Source organism: Ischnura elegans, chromosome 6, assembly GCF_921293095.1.
Source record: "Ischnura elegans chromosome 6, ioIscEleg1.1, whole genome shotgun sequence".
In the NCBI taxonomy this organism is placed as follows: Eukaryota; Metazoa; Arthropoda; class Insecta; order Odonata; family Coenagrionidae; genus Ischnura; species Ischnura elegans.
In genome coordinates, this window is record NC_060251.1 from 112636752 (window position 1) to 112654134 (window position 17383).

The following is a 17383-nucleotide window of genomic DNA, read 5'->3' on the forward strand; positions in this document are numbered from 1 at the left end:
ATACCACCTTTTACTGAAGACTTGTGTTGTGAAATCCTGATTTTTAAATATTGTAATGTTTGTCCTAAATAGCGAGTGTTACAATCGAAGCATGAAATTTTATATTTTACATTACTTTTCAGTATTTTAGGGGTTTCTGATTTTATTTTTGTGTACAGAAGTTTTTAGAGTGTTGTAATTTTGTGTGCAATTTTATAATTTATTTTATTGAATACCTTCGTAATTTGTTCAGAAAAAAATATTACTGTGGATAGCACAATATATGTAGCCAAAGATAGAAGAGAGTGGAGGCAGATTGTTGGCGAGGTTCAAAACCATCTCTGGTTTGAATGGTCACAGGAGTGAGTAAGCATTCTGTGGATGTTCAGTCCAAATAGTGAAAATTGTGATGACGACTGAGGATAGCATATATTTGAAGCCTAAAAAGTGAAGAAAATATGTGTGGATATCCGGCTATAGCCAAGGAGGTCACTTCAAAAAAAGTTACCTCATTGTTATTTTTGGAGATATGTAGCCAGCCAGGTGGTTTTGGGAGTTTCAGCTCCCCCGAAATATTTTCGATTGTCAGATACATCTGCAGTGCATGCATACTATACGAGATACACTTACTAACGAGAACACTAGCCCAGGGCACTATCCTCTTACTCTTCATTTTTCGATATAGTTGCATATAAGTGACTTGATGAAATTTTTGGTTTTTCAATTGCACACGAATTGATGGAAGAAATAGTTCATATGACATTAATAATCCTTCACTTTCTTGCAATTTGGGAAGTTGGGTTAAAATTACGAGTACATGTTTAGAATTCGCCCAACCTTGAATCATTACATTTGCGTCCCACGTTTCCGCAATAGCCCATAACTGCTAGGAGGGGTAAGTTTTTCCTTTCGACGTAACAGTTTCACTACAAGCCCCGTTTAGAGCACTGAACTTTCCCCTCTCTCCTACACCACACCACACCCACCAACACCAACTGATCGTAACGTCTACGTACTCGACTTCGTCTCTCTTTCAAAGCCGACAGAACAGGTGAGGACGTAGCGATGGGAAATGAAAAAAAAACGAAAACACACACACACACACGACGTGCACGTGGAAAGTGTTCGAAATGTGAGTCATGCGCACGGTCAATGCCAAATGCGGACGAGAAGAGAAATAATGGGGACAGCGAAATGCAGCTCGACGATTGGTACTAGAGAGAGCCGCCGCATGTACTCAGAGGGGCGCTAGCTGTACTTGAAGAGTGCGTGGGTAGACCCCACCTTCGAAGAATAAAGCTGTCGAAAGGAGGATATTGAGACAAAACTGGGCATCGAACATGGGTGGGTGAAGCAAAAAGCTGTACAGACATGTAGGTGTGGACCAACTGAAGTCTCAATCGACGGCAAAAGTACGTACAAAAACACAGGGAAAGGAAATGAAAGTGAATAGTAGAGAAATTCAGAACACACTCAGAAGGAGACAAATAGAATAGGAGAAGAGAAGTCAGCGGGGATTATTATTATAGTATTCTACCGATTACGGTAGGTTTCCATGGAGTACTAAAGAAGTAATTTGGGAGCCTCCCTTTCCTTCCAGCGCTGCCTTCTTCAATTCACTGTAAGGTCCACTCACTATCAATTCATCTAAAAATCCTATTCTTTTCCTTCCCCTCCCTCGCTTACCTGACACACTACCCTCAAACACAATTTTCAACATCCCCTACCCGCTAAGTATTCGCTCCATCCATACATTGTCTCCTCCGTACCTCATCTAAAAGCTGCCTCTCCTCGGCATCCATATCCAGCAATTCGTCGTTCCTTTTCCTCTCCGTCCATTTCACCTCCTCCATTCTTCTCCATACCCACATCTTCCTTGTTTTTATGCTATATATGTAAAATAATGCAGTGGGTTTTTCACTTTCCCCAGCTGCAAGGTCGTTGCGATTATATAATTCTGTGATAACAAATGTTGACATACATAGCGATACTCTTGCTGTTTTTAAGAAGTGTGCTGAACTATTAATGACAGAATGAACTGATCTAGATGAGATCAAGACGCGGATGAGCTGAAGGCAGAAAAAGGATAAAACGTGAGGCAAATAATAAATGAAATTCAGATAGAGAATAAAATTACCTTTTAACAGCAGATAATATTTAGGAATTCTTCTCGAGTTCTGTACCAGGTTATTTCTTTCTTTTCCACCGACGATTCGGACAACGACTCGCTTCCAATTTTCAAGATCTTAACACCTCACTGTGACATACTTATCACTGAATTGAAATGACGTTAGTTGGGATCGACAATTACGTTTACGTGCGGTCTGATTGACTCCTGTTCCTATCTTGCTTTTTTTCTGTTCATTCCTTAAGTGTGAAGTTGATGCGTAGTTTTCCGCGGCGTTGTCTAGATGATGTCTCCATGTTTCTGGGTTTCACCGCGTGGATTTTCTTTTTGACGACAGTTTCTCCGGTATTCCAACCGGCGTCTTCAGGTCGATGTTGGGATTAAATTTTTGGTGACTTATATAGTTCATTTTTGGCGCCAATTTTTCATGCTGGATGCTGATTGGTCCACCTTCTTTTCTCTCGTATCCAGGTGCGCATCCAGGAACACAGAATAGCGACAAGAAATAAGCAATTTCAGCTCTCCGCCATTGCGGAGCATGCATGGAGTGTACCCGGACACCAGATACTGTTTAACGAAGCAACAGTTGTTACAAAATAAAATAGATATTTTCCCTGGCTAATAAAGGAGGCTATGGAAATATTCAAGACACCGGAAAACATGAATAGAAAAGACGGCTAACCCTCTCCACGGCTCGTGGAAGAGGGTCATACGAGAGAAAAGAAGGTGGACCAATCAGCATCCAGCATGAAAAATTGGCGCCAAAAGTGAACTATATAAGTCACCAAAAATTGAATCCCGACATCGACCTGAAGACGCCGGTTGGAATACCGGAGAAACTGTCGTCACAAAGAAAATCCACGCGGTGAAACCCAGAAACATGGAGACATCATTCCTTGAGTGTATTTTGCATTTTCTATACGTGTCCAAATATTGCTCAGATGAAAGCCAGAATGAAGATTGTAACTTTTTGGACTGAGGCGGATTTCGATGGCTTCCTCGATTATGCAGTCCCAAATATCGTGGTTCATCAGATCGTGGTTCGTCAGATCGTTCGTCAAATTGTTGACATGCCAGTCGTTATGGCTCTCGTCCGAGCAATACTAAGACACATAGTATGAGGAAGGAGCAGAAAATAATTCGAAGTCCGAATTACGAACATCCGACACGTCTCAATCGTTCGGCCTGTCTCCTACAAGAAAAGGAATAATTGCTTCAAAATATCACTTGAAATTTCATTCGCAGAAAAGTGTTAAAACGAATACTTGAGAATTAGAGAACAGGCTTAATAGGAGATAATCCATATTTATGGACACACCACAGAAAACGATAATGACATTTGGGTTAGAAGTACGGCAATACGCTAGGTACACGAGAAAGGAATTGCTAGAGAAATTTATAAAAGGTTTAATGGGTGACACTCATTCATAACGGACAAATCATGGAAGCGATTATAAATATTACAGGAGAAAGCTCAGCGAGAGTTTATGAAAATGCATTCAAACTCATTTTTATAAAATGTCATACATTAATACAATATTTTGATCATGAAATGTATTCATTGTATATTGTATTACTGAATAATTTATGATAAATTCAACTTAAATCATCAAAATATTTATTTAATTTACCCATGTCAATACTGACTACCAACATCAAATCGAAAGACCTGAAAATTGATACTGCGTAAAGGAATTGGACTCTTATTCCAGTCTATCTGATTTTAATTTGTTATTTTTTCACCGATCAAAAACTAAGTGATATGCAGCACATCTTATGTAAGAAAATATCAACTATATTAAAAATGTTCATGGTAGTTAGACTTTCGATCGAATGACCATTATTTGAATGATCCAGAATGTGAGAAAATACTGAAAATCGAGAGAAGATATGGTATGGCTTTAGAGACAAATGTAGAGGCAAAACAGAGGTAAGAAAAAGATTAAGGTCAGAAAAAAGATGACCAGGAGGCAATGGACAAACGGCCGTATTAAGGACGCATGTCACTAAACGAGGATGCGTCTAGTGTTCTCACCACAGCTAATGTCTCTCGCCATTCTACGGGATTCTCTTCGGAATCACTGTCCCAGATATACGCCAGAATTTTGAACATGAAATATTTATAATTATAATATAATAATAATTAATATAAATATTAATTTATAATATAACATAGGTAATATAATTTTCTCATACAGCAATTGCGAGAAGGATAGAACGAAAACAATTAGGTGTTTTTAAATATCGAAAAGAAAAACTCGCAAAGAGCTCGAAATCCTTCATTAAGATACTTTTCAAAATAATTGTTGTATTTAAATATGAACTCTTGAGGCTTGGGTCACTCATAAAAAAAACGATTTACCGAAACGAATCATCTTTTGGAAATAACATACAGTTCTGTGCACTTTCTAACAACGCTCTAGATGAACACCACATTTTATATTTTTTTAACACCGAAATTTTAGAAACAGCACATGCAGAATGACTGATTGAAGGAATGGGGTATGCATTCACACGGTCAAAAAACTGCAATTAAATAACTAACAAAGATGGTTTCAGCAAAAATATAATTACGTAATCGAATTGATGGAAATATAAAAAGTATAAAATATATTATTTTCATATGGCAACTAACATGCAATCTACAAACCTACATAAAAGATACGTCACATCAATTTTCTTAATTCGTGTTTTGATTTAAAATCTATTTGTTGAAATGTTTGAAGTGGATATTTTTGCACAGTAAAATCAATATTTAATTCATGACCACTTAAGCACCTCTCATGATATAATAAGCATTTAGAATGGAAAGTGAATTTTAGGAACGTCTGCAAAAATGTTTTTATTATTAATAACCAGAACCTCACGAGTTCATATTTAAATATAAACAAGAAGTCATGAACAAAATAAATGTATAAATATAAAATAATTTCAAAAAACTAATATGAAGAAAGAAAAGATCTCATTCGAAGTTATGACAGAGAAAACTGATTTGAAGCCCATTGTAGCAGACGAATATATGGAAAAGTTGTGAGAGAAGAGAGTTGCATTAGATGAAAATAACTGCACTACATAAAAATATAACAGTGGTATAGCCATTCGAAAAATTGTCCAAATATGGACAATAGAACTAGCAAATAGAGAAGAATAACATTAAGTTCTACACCAACGGCATGATATAACTGCCATTGGAACCTAAAAGTAGTTAAAAGATTTTCAAGAATGTAAAAAAAATTAATACGAGTCCATGGATAAATGGAGAGAGACTATGACACACGAAAGTTATGGCTGGTTGTTCACACGCATTTATGCGAAAACATCTCTCACAAAATAAGATTATGACACACTTACCAACTTTCATTGAATTTTCAAGTATACACAGTCTAATCCAAAGATGGAACTCACCTGAAAATAGAAATAAAACCAATTAGTTTCATTTGGCCTCGAAGCATTTATTTTTCGTGTATAATTATAGAAACATTAAAAAAACTTAAGTAGTATTCAAAAAGCATAATTTAGTCGTCGCAAACAGAGTATTATACAAAGGAAGACATCGCGGTTCGTCAAAAACTGCTATGAGCGTACAGACAACGTTACCTGGACGTTAACTAGAGACTCGGAGGCTGAGCGCTAGGAGGCTTAGAGTACTTGAACAATTGAGAATGGCTATCTTTGAGAGCGACACGGAAAACATAATATATATATTTTTTACCCCCATATTTTAGGTCCCACAGAAGCGATAAATTAAGAGGGATATTTTGCCGAACGGATAGATATACGAATTCGTTTTTCCCCCAAACCATAAAGGACTTTAGAAAAATGCTGGTCGCAATTTCGATAAAGCATTTACTTTCTATGCGTAAAAGGCTGGTGCCCTAACAACCGTTGCCACACGCCTTTTAGGCTGCTTGCGGGGTAGTATGTAGATTAAGACGTAGAATCCTAACAGAAAGCAAATTTCACTCTACATGCTACAAGCTAGCATGAGTTTATAAAGAAATATAGAATCGGAAAATGCAAAAACGTGACAGCAAGTTTGTAAGGAGAATTGATATAATTGGTGAATGGCGCGTTAAAAGGCCAGGAGTAAAAATAAAAAGTAAGTAAAAATAAGTAATGCAAAAGAGGGATCCGCTAAGAAAGAAGCAGCATGCGACATGGCCTCGTTGCAACTACCGCTGAACTCAAAAGTACATTGCGACCGCTGAAGTTCAAATGAAATGGAATCCTTATTGATGCGCAGAGCATGTATTTCGTTTATGCGGATCATAAAATACAACTCCTGAAAAAAAAGATTAAATATGTGGTTGAACGTTAAAAATGGATGATTGTATTTGCAGCGAGTTTGCAAATCACTGGCTGGAATTTAAGGAGCTGTCGGCAACACTATCTAAAGATATATTTCAAGATTCTCAACAAGAAATATTACTTCACATGTTAATCACTTTCCTCATCGGATCATTCAATTCCGCGATTCATTTGAGGTTGCAGTAACAAAGTAATAAATTATTAAGTTTTTTCCTGTACTCATAAGATTATGGGCATGAACGAACGTATATGAAACACTACCGGTAACTTTACAAACAATAATAATAAATGACTTGATAAGTTCGCAGGTCAAAATTGAAATTATTTCCGAAATTTCAAGCAATACCAATCTTGCTATTAAGAGTCCTAAGCCATACAAAATTGTTTACTTACTATTATTGACTAGCCTTATAGAGATTTCAGGTAAAAAGGCAACATCATGCGAAGCAGGTTTAGATATTTTATTAAAAGCGCGTCATAAGATGAGTAGGAACGAATACGACGTCCGAGAAGAAAGAAGCAACCGGTGATATATGCGCGGAGTGAGACGGATGAAGGTGGTCGAAATGTCAACCCCCGATACCAAGGTGACCAAAGACGGCTAGCGGTGGGGATTTAAAGGTACGAGGAGAGCCGTATACAAGCATTTCATTACTGAATCACTTTATTTAAGATAAAGAAAAATGATCAGTACATAATGTCCCCTCAATTTCAATTGAAATGGAATCTCTGTTCATACCCACATTATATCTCTCCATTACGCGGCAAAGAATATATTTCTCCCAAAAAAGATAATTTTAAATTTCTTCGTGCTAAAAATAGATGACTGCACCTGCAGTTTATTATTTAATTTTTCTCTCGTATTCCAGGAGCTGTCTACATAATTTTTTAAATACTAAAACTACTACTCCTCTGTTCACAACTAGAATGAATTCTTCATGGCATAATCTTTTTCTCTTTTCGCATCACCTACTTCAGCGGTTAATTTATGCTAAAAATGACTTAGTTTACTGTAAAGAACAGCATAAACTCAAGAAATAAACTCATACGTAAAAATTAATGAAGACTCTCAAATATTTTAACAGTTTTAATATTTCTCTCACATGTTTTGCATCCGCAAACCGTTTAAAAATTATTCGCCACCTATTAACGACCTGCTTGAAATGAGTAGACGAGAAATTGCGGGGAGAAATACAACAGCCCGTGAGGAGAATTGAGATATTTTGGTGGAGAGCACGAGGACGTAACAAGGTGGGTGAGAAAGAATGCGGGGTCCGCAAAGAAAGAAGAAGCAACCGGTGAGAGTGGGGCGGGGAGGGAGGGGTCAAAATGCCACCCCTTGAACCCCAGAGGGGCTAAATAAGGGTTGGGGGTGGGGGCTTGGAGGACTTAAGCGTGGGGCAGTGGGATGGGGAGGTTGGCTTTAAGGGTGGGCCGTGGAAAACGCCACGATGAGGGTTGGGGGTGTGGGGGAGGTCGAGGAAGAAGCCATAGTACACGCTACACTCTGCGACGGAGAGAGGGGGTTGAAAGAATTACGGTGAGGGTGGAGGAGGGGTTGGGAGGTGCTGTTTCTAGGGTATCGCAATGGAGTGTGAGGCGGGTATGTATTCATTGCTCCAGGGACTTGCACCGCTCCGACACGCAAGGGAGGGAGGGGGAGAGAGAGAGGCGATATTTCAATCAGAGGTGCGTAAGAGCAACCCCCTCTCAAGACGACGACGATGATGATGAGAAAATTAAGAGCAAAAGGGAAAAAGAGGCAGGGTCGGGGGAAGGGGATGGGAGTGGTGTATGGCTTCTCGAAGCGTCGCTGTTGGAGGCAGGGCTACATCCATCCATCCACCGCCTCCAAGGACTTGCTTTGCCTTACCCCTCCTCCTCTTCACCTTCACCCACCTCCGATCAATCAGCACTCTCCCAATGTACCAGCGAGAATGAAGAATAAATTTGGGAATCACTGCTCATTTTGGATTTACGAGGTGTGTTCAGAAAAAATCGGGAATTATAGTGTTTTTAATACGTACCCTTTTCTTTAAAACGCACCGTCACTCCTTATAAATACACTATTTTTAATGAAATTGTTCCGATGGATTCCTCCATCAATGACTTGTGTGTTACTTTCGACCCCAAACTAACTTTTTTTCTTCACCTCAACAAAATGAAATACAAGGCCATGTCAGTCGTGGAAGTTCTTTATCGACTAACCACTGTTACCGATCCAAACGCCATGAGAGCTATTTTCACCGGTTGCGGTCTCCCAATCCACGAGTACTACTCCGTCATTTACTCCCCTGCCTGTCCCTCCAACTTTAAAATTCTTGAACGCCCAGTTAATTTCTTTATTTCAGTAGTCCGACACCGTGTTCCTCACCTCCGTTATTCTTCTCGCTCTGAAGTAATGTCTGCCCTATCATTGGTCCCACTATCCTCCTGTAGGACTTTCCATCATCTTTCCTTCATTTACAATGCCTTAAATGGCAAGTTCCGATCCTAAGAAATACTGCCTTTCTTTTCACTCCACATTCCCACCCGCTCCTTCCGTAATAATCGCCTACTACACCAACCTAAATTCCGACTCTCTCTCTCTCAGATATCACTTTTTTACAGACTCCCTACCTCTTTCAATACCATTTCGACTTCTCACCCTTCCCTGGATCTTTCAATGCCCATCAAATCATTCAAGAGGCAGCTTCGAAAAGCCATCTTCTGAATCCATTTTTTAAATGTCCTTTTTATAGTTTTTTTATGGTTTATATTTGTTAGAGCTGCAGATTTTAAGTTGTCTATTCAATATAAAGGCCGTTTTGGCTGTTTTGAATGATTCAATAAATAAATAAAATGAATTTTGGAAAAAATCTGTATTTGCCCACATTAATGTTGTCCCCATCAAAATAGTTCCATTAAGATACTATGTGCCAATGCTCCTCGAAACACTTCTAATATTTGGGATATTCTTTAGCTCTTCCAGCGATTTCTTATAAAGTCATCTATGATTGTAAAACGACGGTCCTCTAAGGTTCTTTTTGTTTCTGGAAACAGGAAAAAGTCACACGGAGCCATGTCTGGCGAATATTGAGGCAGGGGCATCGTTACAGTATTTATTTTGCCAAAAATTCACGAACAGGCAATTAAGTGTGATCCAAAAATCGCAGAGTTCACTGAAACACGTCTAACCTTAGCGGCTGCCACAGACAAAGTAAACACAGAATACAGCGGAAAATAATATCATACTCGATGGCTCGGACCAACATTCCGCCTCGATAGGCGAGAGGCGGATTGCTGGTCCGAGCAAATGAGAAAATACAACCAGCAATATGTAATTAAAAAGGAAATGCTCTCACTGAATTCCGCCAAGCATTCGTTAAAACTCTATTATTGTTTTGGGGATCTACGAAAAATCGTAGGATTTTTTTTCCTTCTGGGAAAATCTTTCCTTTTCGTGAAAACATTAAAGTATGGTTTCGCTATTAAGTGAGCCCTGGTCGCTTCTACAACGGCGAGGGTGTACCCCGTCCCTCCCTTCCAACCCTATCCCTATCCCAGAGGCGTCGTCGGGCTCCTATCGCGGCGGCGCGCACAGTGGGCGGAAATCGAAAAAAGCTGGCCAAAACCCCAATTTTTCACTATTTTTTTTAAATCCAAAAGTAACGTAGTATTGTTCTAGAATGTCTATAATTCCAAATACGTTAACTTTTTTAAATTTATTTATGCTCTTAATATGTGTAATATCCTTCAAAAAGTGATAAAAATTCGCGAATTTCCAAATCTACGTTTTTTTCAAAAATCTCTATGTTTGTTGCCCTGGTGTGTGAACAGAACATAAATATTGTTCTATTGGCGAATACACATCAATAATATGTATCTTTTAAATACTATAACGCTATTCATCGTGGAAAACAACGCTTTCCGAATGACCATGATATATTAATTAAAAATTAACTGTTTTTCGTTTAAATTTGAACTAAATCAGAGATAAACTTACTTATCTCCGCTTATCTCCGCGGAGATATTATCATCAACAGTTAGAGCGAGGTTTATTCTATGTAATGGATCGATAAAATCCTGCGCATACTTGCAACTTTTCCACTTTTGTTGAATAATGTAAAATAACGCACGGCTGGTAGCGGAGCGGCGTCGCAGCGCTTGGGACAGAGGGTGTTCTGATTGTCCAATTCTTTGGAAAACTAGGATTGTAATCACACTTGCTGTTCATTTTATATTTTCCACATATTCCCTTTCTTTCTTTTTGGGCTATTCCCAGCTCCTGTGTTTTAATCCTTTCCTAGATATCCGCAGTGTTCAAACTTTGCCCGCGGTTCACCAAGACGGCACCTTTATCACTGTCCCTTGCCGTCTTTTGTCTACAGCGGCAACTGGCTCCTGCATGCAAAATTTTTAGGGGCACGTGCGAGGAGTATTGGTCATAAACTGCCTTTTCCTAAAATTATTTCCTCAATATAGGTTACTCGTGGAGGAAGACCATTGACGCCTTTTGATAGAGCAAGTGATAATTCCAAAAGAAGGAAAACAGAAGAATGTGAGAAGCAGCACTTCGAAAGAGGAATTATGTGTGGCAACGTCAACGCAGTTACGTACCATAGGAGGTGATGCTACAGAAAAAAATGTTAAATAAGCAACAACAATTACACCAACCAGGACCAAGAGGATGCTTGACAAACGGAGAAGGAAAGAAATAGCTCAAACAAATTATCGGGGGAAGAGGTCCCTTATTGTAGCGGGCCATCCGACAAAGGCGCAGTATATATTAATTCGTGAAACGGCGAGAAATCATGGCCATAAAACATACCCAAGTTACGACCAAATCAGTTTGGCAAAAAGTGCAGCATATCCTGAGGGATATCTATTTCCGAGGTAAAATGTGAAGTTAACTTGCAGTCTCCATTAAATCACACAGCCTCAAGGATAATATCTTCCCTTAAGTTTTTAATGAAAGTCTGCCCCAACAACCCATCCTAATATGTAAATGAGGTTTTGACGGAAGTTCTGGCCACTCCCAGCACAAGCACACATGTGAGAAACCTAATGTAAGATACGAAAGCTAGTTCGCGACCTCTCTTATACCACTTCACTTGTAAGACACTACATCAGGTAAGCACATTTGGAAATATTAGTACTAGCACCACGCAACGTTCTCATTCTGAAACGTAAATGATAGAGTTTTTTTGATGCAGGTAAATATTTATGGTCTAATCCTCGCTCATCCTTGACCAGATTTTGTGGACCAATAACTATTCAATGGACCCGAGTAACGAGAGAGGTTTTCGTGGAAGAAGAAAGGTATATTAATGAGCAGATAAAGAATCTTTGACCAATTCAGATCGACAGTATTTTGGTGACTTTAATATTATTGCTTATGGTGATTGATGGAAAGATATGGCATATAAAGCAAATAATAATAACTAGTTTTTATCAAGTGTTTACTCTTCAATTTATATCTAAATTCTTTCATAGCTTGGTTTTGTAGGTATGCGATGTATTGGCAGAAACGAGCAGCATGAAATGCTATATGTTAGCTGCAAATAAATGAAGCTGTATTAACAGAATATCTTTGTTCCACGGCCAAAATTTATGTCAAAATTTATTCGGGTTCTATATGCATTAAGGTTTGATTCACGATGCAGCAGTTATTAAGGACGCAATTATTCGTATTGGCCAGCTATCCGAGGAGGCCTTGGGAGCAAGGAATAAAGATATTCGACGATTTAGAGAGCATCGCTAAGGAAAAATATACAGACTAGCCACTAATCACAACCTTTTTCACGGAATGCTTCTTACATCCGACCCATATATTTCATCTAAACCAAAAGTTGGTAAAAAATACAAAGAAGGTATTTGACCAAGTCAGAAAACTTCTATTGACGGAAGAAATTGATTCAGATGCTAAAGAGGAAGATTCTGGATCATATCTAGATTTTGACTTTTCATTTACCTTCTTGATGTTTTTATCGCTCATATTATATTTATTTCATACATAAAAATAAAAACTCCAATATGATAATGCGTTTAATAACTATAATCCTCCCCATTCTATGTAAATAGAACTAAACGCATCCTCGAATCTTTAAGAGTTTACTATATTGTTTGCATGAGAAAGTTATTAAAATTCTAATTTGTATTGCAAATAGAGGACTTATAACGTCAATATAAAAATATTACACTGATGGAAAAATATTTGTGGTAGATTTCCAGAAATTAGACCAACCCATCGGATGACGCAAAAACGGCCTCTCCGCCATTTTGTTTTTAGAGCGTCTTCTTGTAGAGATAGAGTCCTAAAAACATTAAAATTGGATTCCTCAGATCAAAAACATCTAGAATCACCACTAATTAGCCATAAATTAGCCAAAAATTCTTCCACAGAGGTTTTGGCCAGCTTTTTTCGATTTCCGCCCACTGTGCGGCGCCTCTTTCCTTTTTTCCTTGACATCCAAACCCCTCCCCGGGAGCGCGGGCGTATGACTCTCTGACTTGGTTCCCGTGGCCCCGGTGCGCTGTAACCCTCAGAGGACCCCCCCATTGTTTTGGGGAAAGACGAATGCCACTAACTCTCCGTTCGGCAAAATTTTTCTCTTCATTTATCGTTTCTGTTGGACCTGAAAATATAGAGGGATTCCAATATGATTTTCTCCGTGTCGCTCTGAAGGATATCTTTTCTCATTTGCTAAATGAATCTAAGCTTTATGCATCGACTCATAAAACTTGCCCGATGAGAAACCCGAGAAGAATTGCTGCAGATAGAGAGTGCTCCGAGGAATGGGATGCGACCTTGGGGATTGTTGGACGATCACCTCGAAAGAGGAGTCGCAGCAAACCGTCAGGTTGGCTGGCGCGAAGGGAGAATATCTGAAACACGTTCATTATCTGCCTATATTCGCGTGACTAACGCACGCCGCCGCCGCCGCCGAGAGGCAGCAATGGACACGCACCACACCGGGATGACGAACCACGATATATGCATGCGTGATAGCGGAGGAAGACCGTTTAACGCCCTCATAACGTCGCTCGAGGCCACCGACGAGAAGAAAAAGAAGATATCATTATGTGTACTCGCGGACGCGAGGATCACTGGCAGCAGTTGGAACAGAATGAAAGTATAATGAGAAGCATGCCAAAATGTTCGCTATGAAAAAAATCGTTGCATGACCTGAATATGAATGGATGTAGAACCGATGATATAAAATTGCAGTGCAATATGTGTGAACACAAAGCAAGGCAAAATTTTTTGCGATGATAGGAGCAGTAAATAAATGACATCAGTAAAAAATTTCAAAAAAAGAAATTAGGTGAGTTCAATAAAATTTTGACACATGGAACTTACAAATTTTCGCTCTTCCTACTATAGACAATTAGACGGTAAAGGCAGAGAACCTTATGATGAGCCTTATATGGCTGAGAATGACTCAAAATGTAAAGTAAATTATGGCTTGATTTTATAAATGTATTTGTTCAACGTAATAAAACTCAATGTAAAAAAAGCAACACTAGATCTAGCAGCGAATACCGAGGGAGTACGCTGGCCAAGATAAATTGGAAATGAATTCAGGACACCAGCATTGAGTGTGTTAACAACCAAAGACTTCGCTGTAAAGAATGCATTAAAAACCGAGTTAAAATAGCATATATCCACCTCGCTGGAACATCAATGACGAAATCAGGGTTGCAACCCACGTCGACTTGAATGAATGATATTATTTTTTGTACCTCTTTCTTTATTCTTTATTAAGTTTTTCGAAGCGGCAAAGATTAGCATTAAACAAGGAATACAAGAAGTTTAATCTAGCGAAACGCCCAGGAGAAAGCTAAAGCAGCTGGGAAATGCGGAAATCAGAACAAAACTTTTTAGGAGACGAAATAATTCTTCCAACCAGGAAGCCGAATAGGCATCATGAACAAAGCAATAAACAAAGCAATGATCACAGCCATAAACAAAGCGAAAAACGAATCAATTACCACAGCACTGAAGGCAGCAACGAACAAAGCAATTAACAAAACAATGGACAATGTAATGAACTAAGTAAGGAAAATGTACCCTAGACAAAGGGAGTATTTGGCAAATAGATGAATGTACAAGTACTTTTATTTATACAGTACTAAATAAAAGCAGTTAAGTGAGAAAAAAATAATATGATAATCAGTATCTTTTGAATGCTCTCTGTGGCAGTGATGCACGGACGTTATTATCAGAAAGGAAGTCACCCACGGAAGATTTCCAGATGAGGAAATACAGACAAATCATGAAAATCAAATTGATCGGCCGACTGAGATCGATGAGAGAGTACAGCAAAGAGTCATCGAAATAGATGCATACAGATCCATTACTGACCGATGTACGACAAAGATATACAATATAATATATGAGTACGATAAACAATATAACATACGTTCGTCAATAGGAAAAAGGTTAGCCGATGCGATATCTGAGTTGAGAGCCTATATCAGGATTGTTGACATTTGATGATGATTATAGCGAATTCATTTCATATATATAAGAGTCACAGCATTTCTAATGGAATGATTTCATGACGTTGTGAGTAAAATTCTACGAATTATGCATCCCAAAATAACAATCATGCATCCTCGTATTGATTTTCCTGTCATACTGAAGATTAAACGTGGTCATAATGACTCATAATTCATTCTCGAGACATGAGGCCTAAAAACTGACAGCAATGAGAAATGGAGATGACTGTTGTGAAAGACAATAAGTGACTATTAATACGATCGACAGTCTAAATAATTTACGCCAGAGATGGATGCTCCAGGCAAATAGCGAAGAAGCAGTAGGCAGAGAGACCCTGGAGGGCACGGCATTAGCCTCATCACGGAGGTAAACGCCGCGGGGAGAGCACAGTTTAGCGTCTCTCTTGAAGGATAAATTAATGGCTATCAGTTCGATGATTGGAGACCACGGCAGATCCCATTCCCGCATTCTTCTAATCTCCCGATTTTTCAGCCTCAGTCCATCTGAACTGTTGGCGCCGGTATATCCCTTAGTATTCATTTTCATGACGTGTTCCCATCCTTCGAAATCTCTTCCAAGCTGTCTGCATTCAATTATAGGCCTCTGGAGATGGGCATGCTTGCAGCTCGTCTTCATAAGGGTGTTATTTTCCATGAAATCGTTCATTCTCATCCAGTGTTTTGAGCGGAATCGATTTTTTTCCGCAACAATTCGCATTACTTCTTCATCAGAACCTCTTAAATTCGCAATTCCCTGCACATTATTTCGTAACAGATTGTCTTGGTGGCTTTCAACATCTCAATGCATTATTGCCCTCACAGTAAATTATAGAAGAATACCGCGCACACAATAATTTAACTTATTAAATAATTTAGCTATAGACACGAAGTTGCGACAGCCTTATTTATTACCTCGATGGAATACCGGAGATAATATCATAATATAGAATTAATTATAATCCCGAGATGCGGGGCTAATTAGAATAGGGGTAGGCAAACTTTTGATGCGAGCCGACCCCTTTGATGCCCAAATTGATGACACCTCATTCTTCTACACGGAAATATTTTATCAACCAAATATAGATTCCACAGTACCTTGCATGCACAAATTTCCAAAAATAAAAGCGACACTAATACCTCTATTAACGATATTAAAGATAGTTTTACTAATGAATGAAGGTTTTCAGGGTTTGGTTCATGGATCAAAATTCTTGCCTGTTGAACATTTCGTTTTCTTTAAGAAACATCCAAACGGCATTGGCTCTGCATTAATGAATTTAATTGAAAACATGTTCTTTTTTAATCCTTCGCATATTCCTTCCAAATTTCCTTCGAATACATTACTCACGTAATCACTGAACATCGCAAATACCTTATCCACCTGGTCCTTCTTTGGGGTAAAGTGACCAACAGCTTTTTCTTCTTCTTTCTCTGCAGCTTAAATCCCGTTAGGAGTCGCTGTTCCTATCTATGATCGCCTCCGAGTCACTCCATCCTGTACATCCATCCCTTTCCGGTTATTTGGTTATATGGTTTAGTAGATTCAAAATATTTTCGTACTACCACTTTCCGCCACAATTCTAGGCCTAATGGCCACAAATCTTAGATATTTATTTTAAACCCTCTCTAGGACGAAGTCACACAAATTGCTAAATTGCTGCACACATAAACATAGCTTATCTTTCGCTATCATCGTAATGTTTCTAATTTATCCCTAGAATAATAAATCAAGATAGAGAAAAAATAGTTGAAATTATCAACCGCATTGAGTTTTTTTCTGGCAAAATGTGTCACTTCGACCACTGCCTTCGTTGAATGAGGATTGCGCAGGTCTAGCGCGAGGGTCGAAGGAGAGGAGGCATGTATGTATAGTGTCGGAGGGTGTGCATTGAGATTAGAGCGTGGATGAGTGGCATGTGGTCGCACCTGGCAACACGGCCGAGAGATAAGGAGAGCCACGGAGGAGTCGTCTACACGGAGTGCAGGAGATAACGGCAAGAGCCGCGGCGTCGTCTTCCCAACGCCCTCCGCTTTCCTAAGAATGCAACGAAACGCTCACTACCATTGCAGAATACCTACTCGCTCTATTTCGCTGGCGCACGGGCAGGACAGCCGTCTTTTCATTACAATCACATCATTATCCTACCGAATTTAAGTATACCGGCACCAACCCCGGTGATAACTTTAAGGAGTTACACGCAATGCACTAATAGTGTAGTTTCCTATTATTTTTTTATTGCCTAAATCGAAAGATTATTTCTCCTGGAGTACGTATTTCACGCATTTAGATTTTTGAATGACGATATCTATTTTTCGCTATTAAATGAAAAGTGAAAAATTTCAAGCGCGCGAAAACGCGACGGCTAAGTATGAATGCTGGGAAATCCCCGTGTGACGTCGTTCTGGTTCCCGCTGCCGCCAAGTAAGGCAATCTTGGGGCGAGGCTTTGAGCGCTGATACCACTCAGGAAGCTAGTAGGTAGCA

At 39.0% G+C, this 17383-nt stretch overlaps 1 protein-coding gene across 2 annotated transcripts in view; it reads right to left on the minus strand.

Annotated features, from left to right (window-relative positions):
* LOC124161509 (forkhead box protein O) overlaps positions 1 to 17383 on the minus strand; it is a 669559-nt gene that overhangs the window by 351161 nt on the left and 301015 nt on the right. The window lies entirely within an intron of this gene.